The sequence below is a fragment of the Etheostoma cragini genome, chromosome 1 (genome assembly GCF_013103735.1).
Source record: "Etheostoma cragini isolate CJK2018 chromosome 1, CSU_Ecrag_1.0, whole genome shotgun sequence".
NCBI lineage: Eukaryota > Metazoa > Chordata > Actinopteri > Perciformes > Percidae > Etheostoma > Etheostoma cragini.
In genome coordinates this window covers 1,717,185-1,737,646 of record NC_048407.1, presented here as the reverse complement: position 1 = coordinate 1,737,646, position 20,462 = coordinate 1,717,185, and the positions used below count along the sequence as shown (strand labels likewise).

At 40.3% G+C, this 20,462-nt stretch overlaps 2 long non-coding RNA genes across 2 annotated transcripts in view; one reads left to right on the top strand and one right to left on the bottom strand.

Annotated features, from left to right (window-relative positions):
- The window catches only part of LOC117945097, a 21,029-nt gene extending 2,080 nt beyond the window's left edge, over positions 1-18,949 (bottom strand). Inside the window, exons 1-3 of the long non-coding RNA XR_004656729.1 lie at positions 18,931-18,949; positions 15,523-15,527; positions 6,771-6,775 (exon numbers count right to left, since the gene is read on the bottom strand). This is a non-coding gene — a long non-coding RNA (uncharacterized LOC117945097). The remainder of the gene's footprint in view (positions 1-6,770; positions 6,776-15,522; positions 15,528-18,930) is intronic.
- A 325-nt stretch (positions 18,950-19,274) lies between these two features.
- Positions 19,275-19,596, top strand: LOC117945091. Its single transcript, XR_004656727.1, has 2 exons — positions 19,275-19,330; positions 19,497-19,596. It is a non-coding gene; the product is annotated as an uncharacterized LOC117945091 (long non-coding RNA).
- The last annotated feature ends 866 nt before the right edge of the window (positions 19,597-20,462 follow it).

The following is a 20,462-nucleotide window of genomic DNA, read 5'->3' as shown; positions in this document are numbered from 1 at the left end:
TTGATTTTTGGAAAAAGGCTGCAATGAAACAGAGTGAAAAATTTAAAGGGGTCTGAATACTTTCCGTACCCACTGTACGTAGATGAGCTCGAGTTCTATGGCAATTTGCCCTTTTACATTATGGCACATTGTATCTCGAATATAAAATCGAAATGTGGGCTTAAAGGTGATTATGAAAGGAAGCTCATAAATTGCCCAAAATGGAAAGAAACCATTCTCTGGGGTTATGCTTTTAATTTGCATGACATACCTCTTTGTTTCAGTGAAACCCACTTCCTCCAGCTCCCTTTGTTTCCTAAATTAGAACAAAAGTATCTACCCATCTGCATTCTGCACCGCTTGCTTTCCCTGCTCACCACTACAGTCAAATTGATATTAAAAACCCTTCTGAACATGCCCCCAAGGATCCACACACTCCATAGGGAGACAAATATGGATGAATACAAATAAAACATGTTCAAAATGTATGCAAGACAATCCGATGAAACAGAATTGCAGATTGCTACGATGTAAGTCAGAAACATAGGATAGCCCCCCCCCCCCATTCTCTCCAGGCACCTATGCATTATTCTTTCAGTAGGACCGTGTAAAGCCCACCTTGCTGTGACAGGAGGTCTCTTATCTCCAGTGGAGGCCTTTGGATTTCATCAGGCTTCAACAAGAACCTTCCTTTATTAATCTTTGCCAATAATTCTGTGCATCCTTTACCGCGACTGTGTGGTGGGTTGGCACAGGATGAAAGGAACTATCATGCTAGAGTGGCTTCATTGCACATTCTCACTGGGTTCATGAGCGGGCCTGCCTCTGCTTTCTGTTTATAACCCTTTTTACACCTTTGATCTGTGAACGATGTGTATGGTGGCCGACTGGGGCCAAACGCACTGAAACTTAATGAAACACAGTAGACAACACACATGCAAATTAAGAAAACATCTTCATAAATTTGACAACACACAACCAAATCCACAAATATACTGCAAATAAAGACCCTATGCAAAAGAAAAGCAATCCTCGAACAAATGCAACACAAACAGAGCTGCATCCAGATTAAACGAGGGAAGTTGAGCGCTATGTGGAACAGCTTGAATGTTGACCCCGCAGAGAGAGCCCTCTGCCATTTTCTCACACAGACACGTCTCTGCTGGTTGAGGGTCACCTAGGACCTGAGCCAATAAACTAGAGGCACACCCACCAAACGAGAGAAAACAAAACTCAAATATAGAGCAGACTTAACCCTCATGTTGACCTTGGGTCAAATGGACCCGTTTTCAGTTCATTTATTTTTTTGTCCCCAAAAATGGGCCGTTGAAATGGGCTGAAAATGTCAACAATAAAAATATCCCAAAACTTTGGAAAAAACATCCACCAAAAAAAGCACCCACAACATTGAAAAAGTGGCAAAAATGTTTTTCTAAATGCTGCGCACGTATTGTCAATTTGTCGATTAAAATGCAGCTTATTGAGTAACATTAAATAACTGAAACCGCAAAAGCTTGAATTGTATAATTGTAATATTAGCGAGACCGACCTCCTTTTTAAAGATGGTTTCCTCCTGGGGGCTGTTGTCACACTAAGTGCCATCATTTAAATAAGCGTTTCTTAGTGTTTTGGGCTGGTGACCCCATAAAGCAAAGGTGTGTTGAGTTTCAACTTTATAATACATTATGCAGTTGAAAATCAATTTGACACGTTTCACCAAAGTTTTCTAAACCTTGTTTTCTTTGAATAATTTAAAGAGTTGAAACGATTTAACGGAATAGAAGAATTTAGAAGAGTGTAAACAAAAAAAATGTTGTGCATCAAAAATGCTCCTGCTCATTGGTTGAGTTAGTCCTCAAAAAGGCAGAGCGGTAAATAAGAATTAAACCCATTTAAAAAAAAGAAAAAAGAGACAAGCAGCAACCTACTGAACATCTGACGCACTGTGGGCTGAAACCACTTTAAATAACTATGTGGCCCCCTATGTCTTTCTGAATATGGATCAGTGTTATTGCTTTAGTTGTAGATCAAAGATTGTGTGTGTGTGTGTGTGTGTGTGTGTGTGTGTGTGTGTGTGTGTAACATGAAGTGGGTCATGGGCTGCTCCCCTTCCCGATGGCAGATTGTGCCGGCTCTGGACCAACTGGCCAGGAGGATCCTGTTAAATTTTTCACCATGTTGCGATATTGAACGGTAATAAAATGCATAGAAAGAGGGAGGTCATTAATAAAATATAGCACAGTCACATACTCACACACACATAAAGAATATACACCAAAATATAACAAGTTTATAATGTATGTTAATATATTTGAAAATCTAACTGATGCATAATTATGGTAATTTAGCTGCAGTTTTCATTCTTAATAAAATATTTTTAGGTTAAACATTTGAACTACTTATTGGGCATTATAATATAAGTAAATTTAAACTCATTAATTTTCCTAATTTGCGTTGTTTTAATTTTGTTGGTTTACGTCGATCTGTTTCCCAGTACCAGCACAGAGGGGGAGAACAGATCCCTTTACCAGGCTCGTTGTGGACGGAGCTCGCCATGCTTCGCCTGCTTTGTTTTTCCCGAACTTCTACAGTGTTATTTCGGGAGACTTTAATTTATGCTAAGCCCATATTTGCCCCTCTGCGTGGTGCAGTGACATAATGCAATAAGTCACACCAGACACTAACAATAGCCACAGGCCACTGGTCAGCTCTGTTTTTAGATGACTGTTGAGTCATTTAAAGAAAAGATGTCTTGTTTGCTATTAAGTGCTTTGCCTTTCCCAGCCCCGGGCCAGCGGCTGGCCAAGATAAATAACCTTCTTGCGATGTTAGCGGAATTATTTCCTGGCTAACAACTAAGCATGACAAGGGCTGCTGCACAGTGTTGTTTTAGCATTGCTCCCGATTTGGCTGTCAAAAGAAATGCTTGATAAAGACATTCATGTTTTATAACTGCCCATAAACGCCCTGTCAACACAGCCCACTGAACTCTCTATGTCAAAGTATATGGCTCATGCACTGTAGGCGTCAGCAAAGGTATGGCATCTATACGGGGGAGTTTCCCCATGAGGAAACGCACCAATCATTACTCCCCCCGGATGATCCCACTAGGACAAGACTGAAAGGGTTGAAAATTAGATGGCACTGTGTTCGTTGTCTTACATTAAGAAACAGAATATCTTGAAGGAATATATCAGGAAATGTCGTTTAAAAAGCCAGGAGATGACCAACAATGAAAAAGGTTCTAGAATAGGGATAATCCTCAAGTAAAAGTACTGTTGTAATAATTTTTAGGGCATTTTTAGGCATTTGTATTCAAAGGACTGATCAAGACATGAAAGGGGAGAGAGAGGTGGAACACCATGCAGCAAAGGGCCGCAGGTCGGAGTCAAACCTGCGGTCGCTGCGTCGAGGAGAAAACCCCCACATGTGTGTGCGCGCTCTCTACCAACGGCGCTATCCTGGCAATACGTAAAACTATTGTTACTTGTACTCAACAAATACTTACTCAACAAATGTGAGCTTTCAGCACCACATAAACAATAATGAAATAAGTCCTCCACCAGATGATGATGATGATGATGAGGATGATTTTTCTGAACGATCACCCTTTTAAACTTGTTGTCTGCAGATAGTTACCTTTAGGCACCAGAACTACTTATTTAAGTTTAGAAAAGGATTGTGGTTTGGGTTAAAACCATGTGGTATGCAACTCGACGTTAAAGCTGTTTTAAGTAATGACAACAACGCTGTCGGCGCGTCCACATGATAACAGCCTTCTGTGATGGCGGTTGCGCCCTCACCCCTCCTACTACGCGCAGTTATTAGTAGCCAAGCGGGATACACAGGATTAATAAATCATGATGGACTCAAGTCACTCGGGTTTCAACGGACGCCACGATCTCCTGAACATAGTCACACCGAGAAATCCAGAGAGAGTTGTCTGGCGCTGATAGGCTTAATTAGCTTTGTAGCAACTCAACGGCTTGAATGTAACAGACGTTCATTAATATCAAAAAGTCATGCTTTAAAGCTTTTCCGTTGGTTTCTTAAAGTCGTAACATTTCATAAAATAACTGGCCACTTATTTTCATAAGCTTAACTTGCTGCTTTGCTCCCATTAAAAGTTACTGGATGCAACTAGAGGGCACCAGCACTATGAATGTTAAAATGAGTCGTAATTACTGCTTGAACTAATGACCTATGAATGCAGGAGGAATGCTTCCAATAATGAGAAGGTGTGTGTAAAAGCTGTTTTGTTATGATGCAAACAAGCCGTAGCATAGCTACTATCATGGCTGTAGACTTGTCATGTTCAGATATGCCACGCTGTGTATTATGTAAAGGCTTATTATGTGGATTTATTCCGGACTTTGTATATACTCTACATTTCTACTTGATAAATTAGAAGCTAAGAGTAAAGCACGCCACCATCCTTTCCTTTCAACAGTCAGTGTGTAGAGCTCAGTTATCTATCTGATGAACAGAGAGCAGCGAAGGACAAACTTTCCAAAACTGTTAGCCCACTTAAAGAAAAAAGGGCCCTCAAGGCTAGTTTGTCTTTCTGCTTCAAATCATTCAAGGGGCTCAGCATTATGTTATAAAAATGACTGTAGCGCAAATTGAATTTTCAAAAGGCAACTCCACCCAGACAGCACAATCTGCTTAAATGATCTATGAAGGATTATCAACCACAAGTATCGAATCGACATTGATGACCAATGTTGAAACCAAGTCGCAAGGTCTTATGACGGTGAAACCTTTTCATAACTATTCATTTTTACAACATATTATTGTTCGCTAGGTGTAAATACAACCTTCACCTTAGAACTTTAGTTAAAAAGAATTCCTATTGATATTAATGACCTCCGCTTCTATGATTGCATGTAAAAATTATGAAAAGTTGTTCCTTCTTCTTTGTCGCGGCCTCTCTCTCGCGTACATCTGCTCTTACTCGCCGATAGTCAGCCGCAATATCTTTTAGTGTTTTTTTTCTTCGCAGTGCTAAGAAAAGGCAAACGTAAAAAAGAAACGATTTTAAGACAGGCGCTGAAGTCATAAAAAATATTAACTTGAAAAATGATATTACACTCGTATAGTAATCTCAGCAAAGTCAAGGGAAGAACATAACATTGATAGAAATGAAAATGTTTAATGGTGAGAAAGTTTGGCAGTTAGAGCAGCTGAATAAAACATTTTTCAATGTTTCTTCATAAACTCTGTGGTTGTCTTTGTCATCTAAAGCCAACCAGGTTGCATCCATCACAGTGAAGACGGGCCTCATGTGAACATAAATGTGTCGCTGTTGTGTCGTAAAAATAACAAGTCCGTCTTGACTTCTTCACTTTACTTTATTCCAACCAATATGAACAGGTAGTGTGCCTTGTGTGTGGTAAAATACCGTTCAATTGCTTTTTGTAACATATTAACCGGAACTGCTGTAAAACTGTTGATAGTAAAAAATAAATGTAATCGTCCACATCCTTTCTTACAACATCTCAACGTTAATCAACGTTTCCCAGATCCAAAGAGGCAGTTTTATAATGTTGTCTCAAAGGCTTTGCAGTAGAAATCCACTAACCTCTAAATATCTTAGTTTTGACTGTGTGTGGTCTAAGTGGTCATTTTCATAATGATTCAGGCTGACATATTACTGCAATTACTAAATTCGAGTAGAATGTTCGTTTGAGGGTCCAAAGTGGCTCACTGAGGTCTGCTTTGATGGTTTATGTTTGATTTCTTGCCCGGGCACAAAGAAGCAAGATTACAGAGGAATTAGGCCACTAGTTGAAGGAATAAGCCTTCGTAATCATGAAAACACAGTCAGTCAATGCCACAGCGCATAGACATTTTAGTGAGTGAAACGGTATAAAATAGCAGTGTTACATTATATGAGTCGATACTTTTCACATAAAAAATCTGCCGGTGTTTTCATTTTAACTGCATGGAAAATCTCTTCCCATCAACCTTATTTAAAACAACTTTGGTCCGTTGATTCTGCCTGCAGGGAGACCTACACAGTCGTTAAGATGCTGGATTTGAATATAGCAAAATGTATCTTTTCTGGCAGCAACTGAAAAATGATTCAGTTTGCATGAGAGAGCACCTGGACAGATGGTCCTGGACCAGCTCAACCTCTGTCTGGGTACACGTGCCCTGTGAACTCTCTGCATTATAAGGCTTTGTATCAAAGATCTCATTTGGATCCATTGTTGAAAACAAAAAGAGACATGATACATTGAAGAAAAGGAAAACGGTGGTGATATTTTGTCACAAGTGGAAATTACAAAGGGCATCTGTTCGAAGAAGCAGACAGGCTGTTGACATGCTCTTCAACATCTCGCATAAGCTGCCTTAATTGTGTTGGTGCATAGAGACAGAATCAGTGATAGCAGAGCAGAGGCCAGTTTGGTGATGGGGGGGGGGGGGGGGGGGGGGGGGGGGGGGGGGGGGGGGGGTCAGTACAGAACAAATTCTCGCTACGATTGATGAGTTACACCAGAAAAAAAGTGTTTATCTTTTACCTCTTTTTCTTCTTGTAGCTATATATGTGTCTAACTGAGCTTTTTTTCTAAAAAAAAGTGTAGCCAACAAATTTTTGGTTACCAGATGTAAAAGTGTAATCCTGGGACAGCACACTTTGGGAAAAGATATTTCAACAGGATGAATACATTGTTAATGGAGGGCATACTTTGTCAACAGGTGGATGTGACATGGTTATGCAGGGGACTGGACCTCATTTCTCACATTTCTGGGGTTAGGGTGGAGCCAGGGGATATCAGTACTAATACTTTTTCTTCTGGCGTCCGCAATTGTTTACAGCCAATACTTTATGCTGGTGTTTTTTGGTCAAGACGATATTTCAGTTAATCTCTATGAACATAATGTATATTTGCACATGTATGCAAATACATTTAAAAGAAGAAGCCGCCAATAACCAATTGGTTCAAAGATTGCCTTTCGGCCAGTGAGTTCCGCCCTTTGTTGCGCTCCACAGGGACTGTACCTTCATGCAACCAAAGCTTCCCCAAATGGGATTAGTCAGTAATACTCAGATTACAAATGGAAACCAGAACACTTCCAATACCAACATCTTGTCCCGTTGCCGACATATTCTGCATTTTTCCGCACCTACTGTAACCTACCGGCCAAAAGTATGGAGTTTCTTAAAAACTCCCATTGCACTCCATTATAGACAGAATACTAGCTGAGACCAGTTGCATTGTTTTTTTGCATTTTTAACCAGGGCAGTTTTCTGACTAAATTATGTGCTTAAATAATTGCAAAAGGATTCTCCAATGTTTTCTCAGTTTTTTAAAATGATATCAGATAAGTAATGCATGTGCTTTTGGAACATTGGATGAATTGTTGCTGATAATGGGCAATGTAGATATTAAAATAAAAATTAGCCCCCCACTCAGATCAGCTGGTATCCAGTCTATAATGGAGTGGTATGGCGATTTATAAGTGACCCCAAACTTTTGACCAGTAGAGTATGTATCTGAGATTAAGCTGATGGGAATGTTATATACTGTACGTAATGTAGTGGCATAAACCAAAGAGGAAAACGTGAATGTGTCTACTAAATTTCAAGTCATCTGATTCAAAATATAGAGTGCGGTATGTAAGTGCAAACTGTCTTTATGAGGGAGGTGCAGCGTTTTTTGATCCCTACCAAAGCAGTTTTCCCCGAAATGTAACTACCAATTGAACGGGTTGAACAATTGAACAGTGTTTCCAATTTTTCTGACAATCCAATTAGTGTAATCTTGGATTCATTTGTAGAAATGTCGTTGCAGTGTTTGATTACAGATGAAAGTGTACAAGGTGTTGCATTATTGTATTGGTAGCGTACTGTGTACTGTGTACTGTGTTTGCGACAGGTCCACTTCATGATGGCAACTCTGCCACATTTGTTCAGAATCAATGCACCTATTTAAATTACAGCGAAATGCTGAGTCAGACAAATGGGATATCGTATCGGTGGTATGTTGCCCAATAACTATGATCCTCAAACAATGGATGCAAATGAAAATGTATATAGGACTATTATTCTTCATGAACGTTTTTGGCTGCATTAAAAAGGCAAAATGATAAACACACTAGTGTGCATCCACCTCTATCGACAACTGTTCCTCTCCGTGGCTCCTATGGAAAATCCAATTTTACACACCACGGCCTTTGTAGATTACTTTCTATTTCCTTCAACCAATTTTTATGAAGACATTGTGATTTTATTAACCAGTAAATACAGTTCTGTGTCACATAGTATGCATAGACATACATAAAAATCCATCAAACATAGGCTGAGAGACGGAGATGCAGACATTAAATTGGAGCAGTTAGTTCAAACTTCTTGTGGTGTACTGTATCCGTTTCATAGTCACACCCCCCCCACCACCAGCACCACTATCACAAGACTCCCACAACTGCCTGCTGATAAAATGGTGCCTTACCACTGCATCCATGTAACATTCAGAAAAATAATGTCCCTTATTTAGTTTTTTACGATTGCTACGACAATCTTTTCAATACTTTTAACAACTTTCTTAAACTCTTGACATAGTTAGCACAACACCTGTCTGTGTAGGCTCTACAGTCAACACATTTATTGTTGCTTTGACACAAAATGCATTCAATTAACACAAAATGTAAAATGCTTTTAACATCTTTTACACACAAGCTCACCCAAGACCAAAACAATGGATTTTTACTGACAAATTTGCAAATGCTTTCACACAGAAAACATCATGTTCTAAAGCTATCTTAGGCTAAAGTCAAAGAGAACAGCTGTTCTTATGGTAAATTGAAACACAAATATATCTCCTGCATTTTACATGTATTCCATTGTTACTGTAAATGAAACCGTAAGTGATGGAGGCTCCTCCCTGCCCTTCTCAAACTGTGATCTTTTTTCTTGCATTGACATTTTATGTTGTTTTTGAATATTGTACTTAAAGATTATTATATACAGATAGATAAGTAAAACAGGAAAGTAACGAACAGGAAAAGAAAAACCTTGAGTGTAGAAAACCATAATTAATGCTGATGTTTCTGCACAGTTCGCAACAGCTCGCTGAGTACCAATGATGTGAGTCATATGCTTTTCAATTCAATTTTATTTATAGTCAAATCACTTTACAGATACAGTATATCTAGACCAGTCTCTCATCTACAGAGACAAGAGCCAAGTGCAAGCATTTGGTGTGTCAATGGAGAGGACAAATCTCCATTAAACAGGCAGACTCTGGCACTTGGTGGTCAGCCACATGCAGCTGCCGGTTGGGACTGAGAGACACAGATATACAGGAATATGATTCACAATAATTATAGCAGTGGGTATGATAAACAGTGGTAATTATAGTGACACCAAAGATAACAGAAATATGGCTAGAAATAATAGTAAGAGCAGTGTAGGGCATTGCAGGGCGTTGGGCATTCACCATGGCAGCAGCTGCAGCCACGATCCTGGTGCCACCACTATCCAAGGAAATCTATGGCATTGCATAACGAGAATGACACTCTAAATAACGCTCTGCACCCCCATCAACAAAACACCAAATGACTCGCCAAGAAAGCGGTTCTGGAGTCTAATGGTGCAAAGATTAGATTAGATGATACTTTATTCATCCCACAGCGGGGAAATGTCCTTGTTAGTTTTACTTTGTTGCATTTAAATAATTGTTTGAGTCATTAAGAGGTAAAAATATTCCCTAAAAAAAGAGAGTAACAAAGAAAAGAAGGTTGGCGACCACTTTCCTACACAATAGACTAGACTGTCAATTATGGTTGTGCTGCATGAGTCACTAAACATGCAATGTTCAACATCAACTTAGTAATGTTTAGTATCTATCTATCTATCTATCTATCTATCTATCTTTGTCTTTTAACCTCTTCTACTTCCTTCCCGGGTGTGTGTCAAGTGATGAACCATCCTCCATTAGCCTGGATCACCTTCGCGAGCAGCCTGGCACTGTGAAAAGTGATTAAGCACACTTTCCACTGTGTAACATACTAATTTAGTAAAAAGGCCCAAAGCATAGCAGCTCCCTTCAGTGATCATATTTTTCACAGTAATTAGTGTGGCATTTTTGTCTCCTATGAGAGCAATCCATTTTAGCTATTATAAAAGGCTTCTTTGTTTAAAAGTGCTCATTTGTTTCACATGCATATTGTTTGGATCACAAAAGCAAAGATTTGCCAAAGATTCTTGTTGGATGTCTGTACTTTGTGTTGTTTTTTTCCGAAATGTTACCCTTTGTTCAGGCTTTTGTCCTTTTGATAACTATCAGAGCTCTTCTGAGTGCATAGGATGAGCTTTGTAGCATCTTTAAATTCACTCTTTTGGTTTGGGGCCACAGCTTTACTGATTTGGTTCATCCTCACAGCTCTTGTCATCGGCGTTTCCAGATGCAGCGGGTAGCTGTTTTTGCAAAAATTAGCAACTAGCTAGTGGAGTTATTGTCAACTTAATAGCCAGATACTTCTCTCTATATGCAAAGAAATGCTAAAAGGAGAGGTAATACTGGACTTTCACTAATCCGGTGGACCAAAGCACAACTTATATTAACATACATGAATATCATCACTTACGTTGACGCTTTTTCTCGAGGTTTTAAATTTTTTCGTACATTTTTGTCCCTTTTTTTTTCCCCCAACACTTTTGATGCTTTTTTTCAATGTTTGTCACTTTTTTTGACGTTTTAACACTACGTAACACTAACTTTAGTTTTACAGTTATTTTTGGAATTTATGGTCAATAAACCTCGATAGGGAATTATACCTAATGTTATGACTAAAATGAAAGGAATGTATGTTGATGGATAATCACAGACTGGAATATGTCAACTTTTACTCAATTTTATTTCAAAAACATTTATAAAATTGAATAAGACAATGAAAGTAGACATTTTTACTTGCCAAAGAATGCTGCGTGGAATCAAACATGTTATTGTGGATGGTTAAAAAGAACATTGATATGAAAATGTGTCAATTTGACCCGAGGGCAAGATGAGTGGGAATGGAATCTCCACTGAGGAGAAATTTAGGCAGACAGTTTAACCCTGATCATGTCGCGCCGTCCCTGACTTCTGACCTTCCTATCTTGCAGATGGCTTTAAACTCATGATCGAGACGTTAAGCTGAACCTTCAATGCAAACAAAGATATTGCAGGTGCCGTACCCATGTGTGCTTACCTAAAAGATGAACCCAAACACCTCCGCACAGACACAAATCACTGTTGGCCTGACCATACTGCAGTAGAGCTAATCCTTATGTGTGTCGCAATAATATGAGTAGGTGTTATGTGGCCACCCGCTCCATGATCTTGGCAGAATGGGAGCGCTTGAGCTGTTACGTTTCCTGTCCTCAATGGAGAAAGACTTGAACTTCTATTTTGCATGAGAATAGTATCTTCAGCCCGCCCTGCCTCCAGAGCAAGGTCTGGCTAGTCTACACAACATTCCTGGATAGATGAAAACATTTCTCTGGCATTTCTTTAAACCAATCACAATTGTCTTGGGTGGCGCTAAGCTCCGGTGCATCTGCACTCAAGAAGGAACTTGTTTTGGTGAAGCGTGGGCGGAGGGAGGTTGTGTTGCGTGTGTGATGAACCTAAAAAATAAGAAATATTATTTGTCGGTTCTAGCTCAGAGTACAATCCCGTATAATTAAACGTTGTTGGTATGGACTAGCCTTAGGACAGGTTATGAGGTTATGTTGGACACTGACCTGAATAAGACATTAGGTACCACTGTATTTGCATACATAGCATGACTTGGCATGAGTCAGCTGGATATTCCACCACAATTAGGTCGCCCAGTGTCTGCTGGATGGGTCCATAGGAAACTGTTGCTAACACATTTGCCATATCAACTTAAAAGGTGATAATAGGTCATTGTTTAGTTCACAGCTTGTTTACACTGCCCCCAAATGGCCAAAGAATCAGTTATTGCAGGTTTGACGTTACTGCACAACTAGCACAGCTCAGATGGTGTGATGTGTTGATGTGAGTCACACTCCGATCCAGAGCTCTCCACAGACTGGAGAATGGAAGCATCAAAGAATCCCTGAGTTCTGACTCACTACCAGATTGGGGAGGCTTACTTTAGCTTACTGAGTGCCAATTTAGTTTAGCCAAAGCAAGATTAGACCGCGTCACACTAATGGAAACAAATCCATATAAGTATTCTAGGATATTCCTACAGGGATGGAGAATCAGTGCAGTGTCTCTGCTGTCTATAGTAGAATTATATTTGCATGTATTATGAAGGTACACAGTACTGGTTGAGAATGTTTTCCACCTGCTTTGTGACAACTCCTGAAGCAAAAACATAAAACTGCTTCGTTGTCATTTGTCTCATTTGGTCTGTGATCAGGCCTGCTTTAGTTTGGGAGAACAGCTGCTCCGAGCCGAGCTTGAGAAAATCAACACATTTCCGGACTCCCCAGGTGGTTTGACCTGCTGCAAACATTGCAATTGCATAACAGGCGACTGGAAACAGTGGGTGTTTTCAGAGGTAAAGTACTACGCACATCAAGTTTCCTCTCAGAGCATTGTAGCCTCAGCCTAATGAGAATAATTGTACAGGAGCTTATTTATTTGCTATGCTGCGAACAAACGGCAACTCTAGGAATATTAGCAGAATATTTCACAAAATTAAAATGAAGATCTTTCAATTTTTATTTATTTGACATTGCGCACACACACTGTAGAACCACCTGGTCAGTGACGGTAGTGGGCTGATGGAAGTGCAGAGATGGAATATATTCTTTTACTTCTTTCTGGACAATGGAGGTTTTTCTTTTTGTATCTTTTAACCACATGTAAATCCGTCCGTCTGGATTATGATTATCATTCACAAAGCCTGAACTATGGGCTTCTGTTTTATCATGAATGTCAAGGAATAATCGCAATCTGTTGCTCATTGTTATACATGGTAATATTGTGTTTTATGTTGTTCAGGAGAGTTAGGGTGTTATAAAAAAGAGGACAGGAAGAAGAGTGATGGCAGGATGAGCATCCTCCAGACTCCCAACCTCTAAGTACGCGTTCTCCTCCTCCTTACAAATCCCAACAGGGCTTAGGAATCGACAGCACCGTGTGCGGAGTATTTAGGACCTAATCCGCCATACGTTGTTGGTTAACGGCGTTCATGGAGCACTTATACATATTGAGGTTGGAAAACGTTGCTTTGAGGGAAATGTTTCAACAAGCCAAATGGTGTACAGACAGCCGTGTGCCTCTCAGGATGAATTCTGATAACTTTGGAGATGCTTCATCTTTTCATCTGGTGCCATTATCATGGCTTGGAATTTAAAGTTGTCCAAGATGCTGGTTTATACAAATACCTGCAAAGATAATGAGATTCTAATCCATTTCTGATGTGCTAAGGCAAATGTTAGCATGGTAACACACTAAGCTAAGATCTTGAACATGGTAAACATTATACTTGCCTTAAAGGAAAATTCCGGCGCAATATTAACCTAGGGGTTAATAACACATGTGCCGAGTCTACCGTTCCGCTGCCTACCTTTATAACGCTGGTAACCAGGGCATCGAGGAAGTAAAAATAAATCACTATTTTATACTACTGTACCACTATCAAGGCGCCCAGCTCACTGCAGTGCACAGTGCAGGGACTAATCAAACACACCTGACAGGTGCATGCTGGGTTTGGCTAACATGCTAAATGCTGATGGTGGATCCTCCAGCGGTGACTTCTGTGTTCACAGAGGAAACAGTACCATCATGTTGGTGTGTGTGTGTGTGACTGTTAGTCTCTGTCACAGTGACTGCAGAGCCTCATCCAGCTCAAAGTGTTTGAAAACTTTGAAGAGCGCAGTGTGACACAGAAGCTGGGACTAAATCATGGTACAGAGAAGCTGGGACTAAATCATGGGACAGAGAGGCTGGGACTAAATCATGGGACAGAGAAGCTGGGACTAAATCATGGGACAGAGAGGCTGGGACTAAATCATGGGACAGAGAGGCTGGGACTAAATCATGGGACAGAGAGGCTGGGACTAAATCATGGGACAGAAAAGGCTGACTGCTTTGACCATGAACAAGCAGAGAAGTTGAACCTGGAGCAGAGTGAGGAGTACTTTGTAGTTCAGACAGGTGAGTACAACAAACTCGTTGGGATGGTTGGAACACAACATGGCATTGTGTGCATGTGTTCACTTAAAGTTGTGCAAAATCTGTGCAGTCTCTCATGTGGCTTAATGTGTGTTAGCTCTGTGTTGTCTGCTTGGTGGTTTTATTCTGCTGTTGAGTCTATAATATAAGTGTCCTGTTAACTTTATGTAGCTTAATAATGTTTGGTGTCCATGGATATTTTATTTATTGTTGCTAATTTATTCCCTAATTGTCTGGGTCATTTTTCCCTGATTCTCTGAGTTTTGTATCTTTTTTGGATAATTCTAGGAAGGCAGTTGTATAATTTATCATTAGTTGTGTACAAAGGCAGCAAAGTTGCATCTATAGAAAAAAAGTATAGTCTATTCTCTTAACGTTAAAAACGGATGTAAGACAAAAAAATGCCCTTTTTAAGTTGACGTTAATTTTAACTAATTTTTACTTTTGTGTCAATACATTTTTTTACAAGCCGTTTGACTTTCACTTAGTAAATGTCTTTAAAGTAATACTACTTTCACTTAAGTAAAGCACTGTAGTACTCTTTTCATCCCTGCCGATTCTCTTTCTGACCTCCGATGGTAACGGCTGCGAGATCACCACTGATGATGATATGTGGGTGCATGTGTGATGAATTAATGACATGTACTTTAAATAGCCATGGCTGCTATGGTGTTTGAGAACCTTGAAAATGCCACAGATAATAATTGAAATCTTGCGTTTAACTTGCTTTTCCTCGCCTTGTGTAAAAGCAATCTTATAGAATGTGTGTAACACAATGTGATCGACCCCTGCTGTTTGGAAATATTAAAGCTTTCATGAAATGGATAATACTGTTAGTAAAAATAAAGGTGCTTTTAATCTGTGTTGGATGAGAGCAAAACCAACATTTATTTTTTTTATGAAAATATTGGTTGTTGTTACACTAACCACATGAAACGTGAAATTAGTTTATTTAAAGACGGCACAAAGCACATTGTCTGGAAACACAAGTGTGTCGCGGAACAACAGAAGTGTAAGTGAGTACGTAAAACAATCCGTCTGTGAGATAATGAGACGGACCGCTGACTGGATATGGAAGAAGAGATGAATAGATAAAAAATTACCTGAAATATTCATAACCTCTGTCTCTTTCATCACTGCTTTGCTCATAAGCCATTAAAGGGCCCTTTTGGGAACTCTTAATTGAGTTCCTTTTCAGATCAGAAAATGAAAGGCTTTTTTTGTATTCTCCCCCCCCCCCCCCCCCCCCCCCCCCCCCCCCTTTATCTGGAGAATGGGCTGATTAAAACCCAGAGAATGGAAGTTCTAGTGCGAAGGTTCATTGCAATCAGGGGTGCAACTTGAGTGATTGACTCGGTCTTCTGTAAGACATTAAGTGGACACAGTAATTGAGCCTGCACACTGCAGCTTTACATACGTCCTCAAGTCTTTACCAGGCTTGCATTGAGGACACATTGATGTCTTGCACCTTTTTTGGGGGAAAAAAATATTCACACGCTGAGTATTTGGTATGCTGATTCCAGTGTTTCTAAAATCAATATTTCTTTAAATATGACTTTTTTTTTGGCTGACAATCATACCAAAAATAAAAGATTCAGTATTTCCTTCCTTCCTTCCTTCATATTGTGACGCTGTCTCTTGAAAATGATGTATAGTATATACACTGAGCAAAATTATAAACGCAGCACTTTTGTTTTTGCCTCCATTTTTCATGAGCTCAAAGCTCTAAGACTTTTTCTATGTACAAAAAAGGCTTATTTCTCTCAAATATTGTTCACAAAACTGTCTAAATCTGTGTTAGTGAGCACTTCTCCGCCTCCGAGATAATCCGTCCACCTCACAGGTGTGGCGTATCAAGATGCTGATTGGACAGCATGGTTTTTGCACAGGTGGGCCTTAGGCTGGCCACAATAAGAGGCCACTCTAGACTGTGCAGTGGTACTGGGGTCCAGGGAGGGTCCGGAGACCAGACAGTATCTGGTGTTAGGGTTAGTGTTTCGCTCTGCTCTTTTCTTTTGTGGGTTTAGGTCACAATCGTTAGTTCTGTCAGGTCCATTAAGTCAAACACACACACACACACACACACACTAAAATGTGAGTGGATGTGTGAAATCTTTATTAAATAATTGCAATTTAAAAACATTCAGAATCAAATCTTTGGCGGTACGGCTCTGTCAAGGGAGTCCTCTGACCTTTCATGACCACCAGGAACAGGCAGAGAGTCAGAGAGCAGCATTAGGGGACGCTCGCACAGTTTAGGACCGGGAGAGCTGAACTACTCCCCCACATGAATGCAGGTGCCACGTTATACACAACAGGGTGGAGCTGGGGTGGAGCTGGGGTGGAGCTGGGGACGTGGATGGCTGCAGAGAAGCGAGCAGCAAGCAGTTAGGAACTAACCACATCTGCTTTAAATAGGGCGCCCTGCTTTAGCGTAGCCATTTGCAGCGAGGGGAGCTGACCAGCTGATTCACATCAGCTGATGCCCCTCAGCTGGAGCAGATCCGCTGATGAGACGTAGCTGGCCTATAGCGTTGGCCAACGTAGTCTTGACTACCTGACCTGCCGCAACTGACGCTCAGGCTCGATTCAAACCTGTTAGAAACATCAACAACTCCGGTTTATGACGTATATTTTCTCCTCAGTCAAGAATAAAATGTCTTGTTTTGATATTTTAATTTGATCCATGTATTTACATTCCATTTAATTCTCCACTGAGAAGGTTACATAATGAATTGACTGGATTTTTATCTCCATACCAGACCTCCACCATTCGTTTACCTGAGACTGATGAAGGAGCAGCGTATTCATTTGCCTTTTTTAAAAGTGGAAATGAAGAGCTGAGGCACTGGAAGCAATCCTTTGACTGATTAATCACTGCTCACTCTGCCATCTACAAATGCCGAGCAGATGGTCTGGCATCGCTAAAATGAAACCGCTAACAAATATGCAGGTAGCATCGTGGATGACCTCGGTGGCAGCCGCTGTGTTGTTGTCGAGCTCCTCTATTGTTCTGTCGCCTCAGAGTTAGGAGAGATGGCCACTGCTTTGTACTGTAGTGAAGTGCAAATGCATTGTGGGACAAGTGTGCAGCTGCATGTGTGTAGGAGAGAGCGGGGGAGTAGAGTGTGGCTTTCCGCAGGTCAGAGATCCAGATTATTTCATCCCTACATTGCTGAGATTTGAGAAAGGAAAATATCTGGGGATGTGATTTATTACATTACATGAATAGGGGAAAAACTAAATAATGTATATTCCTGGTGGACAGTAAAACACATTTTTTTTAAAGAGATAAACAAGCATTTTCTTTGTCTGCATCTTATGGGAATAGCAAAAGTGTCATCATCACAGGACTCTGGTGTTTTTATGTGTAAACCATTAATGAAAATTAAAAAAGGCTCTGCATGATGCTCTGGAACACCAGCAAACGCATCCATCCATCCGAGTGGATGTGTCTCAGGAGAATTCCACGGTGGGTTTCCTGTGCAGGAGAGTGGATGGGTGATACGACAAACTGAGAGGCCCAACTCTCCACAGATCTCATTAGACCGGTCATAACATTGTGGAAGGCATACTCCTCTGACTTCTGTCACTCTCTCTCTCACACACACACACACACTCACTCTCCCAAAGCCTTGACATCAGCTCTTTTGCACCATCCCAGGCTCCGGGTTACAGCTGGTCTGCTGACACGTTGGCCAACAGTCCGCCATCATTAGTCTGCTTTATTGTGTCGCTTATTACATGGTGTCAGTTTGTTATAGATTCATGCAGATGGAAAATGTGTTTTTTTTTTTTTTTTTTACACATGGACATTTGGAAGAAAGTGAACAGGATTTTAAGGGTCTAAAATGATTGCACGTCTTTTCTGGACTGGAAGGATAGAATGGAGACTAGTCTTGGTGGGTTTTTAGGTTCTTTAAGCTGATAACATTAATCTATGTTTGAGTTTTTTGGGAAGAAATTTCCTGCAGTTTTTTATTAAATTCTAAATAACTGGAGGTTATTCTTTAATGGAGAACAATTGGATTATTGGGAACATAGGTTAAAGAAGTTGATCAGAGCCGAACCACTTACAACGGATTGAGGGCCCTTTCTAAAATCAAACAAAATAATACCCACAGCCAGATAATTATGGTTATTGCAGGGTAGTGCAAATTCCCAAAAACAAAAATATGATATTTGTAATTCTGTTTGTCAGCACTGATACCACTCCTCTGTGTATTCTCCATATTAATGAACCTTTCTATCACACTTAAACAGATTATTGCAGCTCTGCATTTATTACAAACGCCAGTGTAAAGGCAGCATAATGGCAGAGTAATTATGAGCTGTGAATTGAAATACAGATTTATATCATCCCTATGTGAAATTGTCAACAACAATATGTGCCGGAATCTGTCTGTGGGGAATAGATATGGATTTTGTCTCAATTACTTCCTTTAATGTTTTTTTTTTTTTTTTTTTTACAGTAACTTCATGTGGAAATGAGCAGAGTGGAAATTAGAAGCACTTTTTTTATCTTTCCATTCCTTCCCTTTGCCTGACTTAGCGGTCTTAATTTGATAAATTTGTAAATTTGTGGCTTATGGTATCATACAACTGAGGAGAAAGAAAAAGCAATATATTTTAAATACCTTCCACATTTAAATTGTCTGTGTATTCACAAGAGTGCACAGCCATGCTAGCAGCACTTTGAGGCTGTATTTAGTCACAGAAATGCTTTGAGATAAATGCTAACGACTAAATGCTAACATCTAAATGCTCACATCCGACAACGGGCTCTTACCAACTGGCGGGATTTGTGAACTTCCTAGAACCTAACGTTCCCAGAACCCTTTTTTTTTTCTTGTGATCAAACTGGACCAATTTGGGGATTATTGAGATCTTCTGACCAGGGTTCTTCGAACTCTTTCTGCTCCCAAACCAGGGCAGGCTCTTTTCCCTTTTCCACATAGTGACCTAGCAACATGTAAAACACAAAGAGTACGTATTCTTCACTGTCTGTTGCAGTTTGCCTGCGTATGCTAACTCTTTAACAAACATTACACATTCAACCAGTTAACTGTTGCACTCTGCTCTTCTAGCTCCTTCCATCATGTTAATTAGGATCATATTACGTTGGAGCTTTTGTCTTGCGTATTTCTCTGCTACGTACTCCAGCCCGGCCTTAAACGCCGCCGTGGTTTGTTGTTGAATGTGGCGCTAAAGTAGGGGTGGGGGAAAGAAATCAATACAGCATAGTATGGCGATATTTTCAGTGGCAATACTGTATCGATATTCAGACGCCAGGATAAAACAGATGTTGACAATATTTCCTTTTGGGGACATCACATGGAATTGGGAAAAATTCAAAGTTGGGAAGAAGGTTACCAGGTCAAGTGACGACGCTATAAAGACCGTTGCCGTGCTGGCGTCCCTCCCGTACCCCTCCTACCAGTTCCTACGGCCACTTGGCCAGTGTGAATGCAAATGGCAAAACCGGTTTTGGGGGAGACTAGTTAGTAGAACTGTTTAGAAGTGGACTGTTCCATGTTCATGTAACGACTTAGACGGAAGGAGGCTAATGCTAACATGTTAATGCTTTGTGACAGTACTACAAATTTATTTTGAAAATGATTTGTGTGTGTGTGTGTGTGTGTGTGTGTGTTATCATTTTTCCCTGAATAACCAATGTGAAACACACCACCTGACAACCCTGTTTCATGCTTCAATCACACTAATTAACATCATGAAAATGTTATTACTTTATCCATAGTAACAGTGAAATTGACACGTTTTGTGTTGAGGCTTGTTCTGCTGCTCTCATGTTGATCGTCTGAATGACACCGTAAAGGAAGTCATGACGCTGCAAAATGTGCTCTGGCCCGAAGAAAAGGTCCAAAAGCCTTAAAACTGAATGAGTCATGATCATCGGAAGATGTAGGAAATGGTGAAGGCACCAAAGATCTAAATTAATGAGGAGAACAGTAAAAAAAGACAAGGATTTTTAAGCCTCCAACGTCACCTTCCAGCCACTTGGATAAGGCTATGGATTGAATTAGGGTTAGATGCCTCGAAGTCAACGGCTGCAGCTCTGCCTAGAAGTCAGAATTGGGGGCTTAAAACACCACTGAGCAAAAGATAAGCAGATGCAAAAACCTCCCAGTGCTGGTATTTTGCTTCAGAAACACAGCATAGGAATGTTCAGAGATGATCTCTCATACAATCAGCAAACAGACACTTGCATGACTAACTGCAGCTCTTTGGCTTCCCCCCGTAGTCTCACATTGCTCACAGACTCTCTTCTTCATTTAGCATTAAAAAAACAATGAACCCACATGCTAGTGGCTCCTTGTCCCC